Source organism: Oncorhynchus kisutch, linkage group LG18, assembly GCF_002021735.2.
Source record: "Oncorhynchus kisutch isolate 150728-3 linkage group LG18, Okis_V2, whole genome shotgun sequence".
In the NCBI taxonomy this organism is placed as follows: domain Eukaryota; kingdom Metazoa; phylum Chordata; class Actinopteri; order Salmoniformes; family Salmonidae; genus Oncorhynchus; species Oncorhynchus kisutch.
This window is the reverse complement of record NC_034191.2, coordinates 11,336,388-11,341,046: the sequence shown is the minus strand read 5'-3', so window position 1 is coordinate 11,341,046 and position 4,659 is coordinate 11,336,388. Positions and strand designations below refer to the sequence as shown.

General features: G+C 53.0%; 1 long non-coding RNA gene across 1 annotated transcript in view; it reads left to right on the top strand.

Annotated features, from left to right (window-relative positions):
* The first annotated feature begins 2,060 nt into the window (after positions 1 to 2,060).
* The window catches only part of LOC116354836 (uncharacterized), a 9,652-nt gene continuing 7,053 nt past the window's right edge, over positions 2,061 to 4,659 (top strand). The window contains exons 1-2 of the long non-coding RNA XR_004204070.1: positions 2,061 to 2,206; positions 3,316 to 3,515. This is a non-coding gene — a long non-coding RNA (uncharacterized LOC116354836). The remainder of the gene's footprint in view (positions 2,207 to 3,315; positions 3,516 to 4,659) is intronic.

Here is a 4,659-nt window from a genome sequence, read left to right as displayed (position 1 = left end):
ATTGAATCAACACCCTGTAGACAGCCTCAGGCTAACTGAATTGAATCAACACCCTGTAGACAGCCTCAGGCTAACTGAATTGAATCAACACCCTGTAGACAGCCTCAGGCTAACTGAATTGAGTCAACGCCCTGCCCTGTAGACAGCCTTAGGCTAACTGAATTGAATCAACGCCCTGCCCTGTAGACAGCCTCAGGCTAACTGAATTGAATCAACACCCTGTAGACAGCCCCAGGCTACCTGAATTGAATCAACACCCTGTAGACAGCCCCAGGCTAACTGAATTGAGTCAATGCCCTGTAGACAGCCCCAGGCTAACTGAATTGAGTCAACGCCCTGTAGACAGCCTCAGGCTAACTGAATTGAGTCAACGCCCTGTAGACAGCCCAAGGCTAACTAAATTGAGTCAACGCCCTGTAGACAGCCCCAGGCTAACTGAATTGAGTCAACGCCCTGTAGACAGCCCCAGGCTAACTGATATGAGTCAACGCCCTGTAGACAGCCCCAGGCTAACTGAATTGAGTCAACGCCCTGTAGACAGCCTCAGGCTAACTGAACAACGTTTTACAAACACACTTCTAAAGAGTTCAACCACACACCTCAAACACAGTCAGACTGCAAAACACTTCCTACCTGAGCAATAATCACTTCCTACCTGAGTAATGTCTACCTGAGCAATAATCACTTCCTACCTGAGTAATGTCTACCTGAGCAATAATCACAGCCTACCTGAGTAATGTCTACCTGAGCAATAATCACTTCCTACCTGAGTAATGTCTACCTGAGCAATAATCACTTCCTACCTGAGTAATGTCTACCTGAGCGATAATCACAGCCTACCTGAGTAATGTCTACCTGAGCAATAATCACTTCCTACCTGAGTAATGTCTACCTGAGCAATAATCACAGCCTACCTGAGTGATAATCACTTCCTACCTGAGTAATGTCTACCTGAGCGATAATCACAGCCTACCTGAGTAATGTCTACCTGAGCAATAATCACTTCCTACCTGAGTAATGTCTACCTGAGCAATAATCACAGCCTAGCTGAGTGATAATCACTTCCTACCTGAGTAATGTCTACCTGAGCGATAATCACAGCCTACCTGAGTAATGTCTACCTGAGCAATAATCACAGCCTACCTGGGTAATGTCTACCTGAGCAATAATAACAGCCTAGCTGAGTGATAATCACTTCCTACCTGAGTAATGTCTACCTGAGCAATAATCACAGCCTACCTGGGTAATGTTTACCTGAGCAATAATAACAGCCTAGCTGAGTGATAATCACTTCCTACTGTGTAGATTAGGAGCAGGAGGGGAGGGAAAGAGAGAAGAAGCAGGAGGAGGGAGATTGGGAGCAGGAGGGGAGGGAGAGAGAGAGGAGGAGCAGGAGGAGGAGGGAGAGAGAGAGAGAGGAGGAGCAGGAGGAGGAACACATAAAGGGAAAGAGAGAAGAAGCAGGAGGAGGGAGATTGGGAGCAGGAGGGGAGGGAGAGAGAGAGGAAGAGCAGGAGGAGGAGGGAGAGAGAGAGAAGGAGCAGGAGGAGGAGGGAGAGAGAGAGAAGGAGCAGGAGGAGGAGGGAGAGAAGGAGCAGGAGGGGAGGGAGAGAGAGAAGGAGCAGGAGGAGGAGGAGGGAGAGAGAAGGAGCAGGAGGAGGAGGGAGAGAGAGAGAAGGAGCAGGAGGAGGACGGAGTGAGAGAGAAGGAGCAGGAGGAGGAGGAGGGAGAGAGAAGGAGCAGGAGGAGGAGGGAGAGAGAACGAGCAGGGGGAGGGGGAGGGGGAGGGGGAGGGTGAGACAAGGAGCAGGAAGAGGAGGGAGAGAAGGAGCAGGAGGAGGAGGGAGAGAGAAGGAGCAGGAGGAGGAGGGAGAGAGAAGGAACAGGAGGAGGGGGAGGGAGAAGGAGCAGTGGGAGTGTGAGAACAGTTGGAGAAGGTTTATGTGTTCCCCATTGATGGAGCTCATTGCATTATTCATGCTACCCAGGGGCCAGCTATACCCACTGACTGTTATCACTGCCTCTCTCTCCTCACTACATCTACACAGGAACCATGATAATACTTTTTCTCTCCCCCCTCTCCCCCTCTCCCAGTCTCCTACAGCACAAACAGACTCCCAGGAGGCTCACAGCGTGGGAATGGGTAGAAGAGGAGAGAAGTGAAGGAGGGGACAGACCGCTACAGAGAGGCTCTGCTTCACTGAAGGTGAGCAGCACAGGAGAGAGAGAGAGAGAGAGAGAGAGAGAGAGAGAGAGGGAGAGATAGAGAGAGAGAGGGAGAGGGGGAGGGAGAGAGAGAGAGAGAGAGAGAGAGAGAGAGAGAGAGAGAGAGAGAGAGAGAGAGAGAGAGAGAGAGAGAGAGGGGGGAGAGGGGGGAGGAGAGAGAGAGAGAGAGAGAGAGAGAGAGAGAGAGAGAGAGAGAGGGAGAGAGAGAGAGAGAGGGAGAGATAGAGAGAGAGAGGGAGAGAGGGAGAGGGGGAGGGGGAGAGGGGGAGAGAGAGAGAGGGAGAGGGAGAGAGAGAGAGAGAGAGGGAGAGAGAGAGAGAGAGAGAGAGAGAGAGAGAGAGAGAGAGAGAGAGAGAGGGAGAGGGAGAGGGAGAGGGAGAGAGGAGAGAGAGAGAGAGAGAGAGAGAGAGAGAGAGAGAGAGAGAGAGAGAGAGAGAGAGAGGGAGGGAGGGGAGGGAGGGAGAGAGAGAGAGAGAGCGAGAGAGAGAGAGAGGGAGGGAGGGAGGGAGGGAGGGAGGGAGGGAGGGAGGGAGGGAGGGAGGGAGGGAGGGAGGGAGGGAGGGAGGGACCAGAGGTTAGAGGAATACTCCATGCATAATGACATTACTCACCCACACTCTGCTGTGATCTAACATGTCTCCAGGATACATGACATCACTTAACATGTGACCTTATGCCCCATGCCAATCACATTTAGATTAAGACAGGCCTACAGCAGAACAAGTTTAACAGACAGAACTAGTCAAACAGACAGCACTAGTCAAACAGACAGCACTAGTCAAACAGACAGCACTAGTCAAACAGACAGAACTAGTCAAACAGACAGAACTAGTCAAACAGACAGAACTAGTCAAACAGACTGAACTAGTCAAACAGACAGAACTAGTCAAACAGACTGAACTAGTCAAACAGACTGAACTAGTCAAACAGACAGAACTAGTCAAACATGTAGAGAACAAAATGCCACTACTTTGTAACACAAAACAACATGGCTTAGGGCTTACTCTTCCAGGCTGGTCTTATTATGTAGAGGGAAACGTTTCTGTTTATATGAAATACCCTGACTTCTTATGTCCCAAACCTCTTCAGGTAAATGTATGAGATGAGGAGGTGAATAGGGAAGAAAGGATGAAGAAAAGAGAGATCCTGCCTCCTGGTGGGGTGAAATAAGGGGTGAGAAGTGAAGGAGGAGGGAGAATAACTCACTGTGGCTGCAGTGTCAGGCCGTGAGTGTTGGAGCGTGAGGAGCGGCCATGCAAAGCGCTGCACAGAGTTTGAATATTGATGAGGTGAGTACAATCCTCAAACAGCCAAATGTTCTCCTGCATTCTGATTCATCCCCCCCCCCACACACACACACACACACGTACACAAGTGAGCACACGCACAAACACACTCCCTACTTCAGGCCTGAGATGAAGACTATTGAGATCCATTTCCCTCTCTGTCACGCAGGGAGAGCTAATAAACATAATTGAATTTGGGAATTAGGATAATCCAGGGAGAGAGAGAGGGCGAGTGGAGGGAAGGAGGGAGGGAGGGAGAGAGAAGGGGGGGGGATGGAGGGAAGGAGGGAGGGAGAGAGAGAGAAGGGGGGGGTGGAGGGAAGGAGGGAGGGAGAGAGAAAGGGGGGGTGGAGGGAAGGAAGGAGGGAGGGAGAGAGAAAGGGGGGGTGGAGGGAAGGAGAAATGGAGAGAGAGGGCGGGTGGAGGGAAGGAGGGGAGGGAGGGAGAGAGAAAGGGGGGGTAGAGGGAAGGAGAAATGGAGAGAGAGGGCGGGTGGAGGGAAGGAGGGAGGGAGAGAGAACGGCGGGGTGGAGGGAAGGAGAAATGGAGAGAGAGGGCAGGGTGGAGAGAAGGAGGGAGGGAGAGAGAAAGGGGGGTGGAGGGAAGGAGAAATGGAGAGAGAGGGCGGGTGGGAGGGAAGGAGGGAGGGGAGAGAGAAAGGCGGGGTGGAGGGAAGGAGGGAGGGGAGGGAGAAAGGGGGGGTGGAAGGAAGGAGGGAGGGAGAGAGAGTGAGGGGGGTGGAGGAAGGAGAAATGGAGAGAGGGGGGGTGGAGGGGAAGGAGGGAGAGAGAGAGAGAGCGAGGGGTGGAGGGAAGGAGAAATGGAGAAAAGGGGGGTGGAGGGAAGGAAGGAGGGAGGGAGAGAGAAAGGGGGGGTGGAGGGAAGGAGAATTGGAGAGAGAGGGCGGGTGGAGGGAAGGAGGGAGGGAGGGAGAGAGAAAGGGGGGGTAGAGGGAAGGAGAAATGGAGAGAAGAGGCGGGTGGAGGGAAGGAGGGAGGGGAGAGAGAACGGCGGGGTGGAGGGAAGGAGAAATGGAGAGAGAGGGGGGTGGAGAGAAGGAGGGAGGGAGAGAGAGCGAGGGGGGTGAGGGAAGGAGAAATGGACAGAGGGGGGGTGGAGGGAAGGAGGGAGAGAGAGAGAGCGAGGG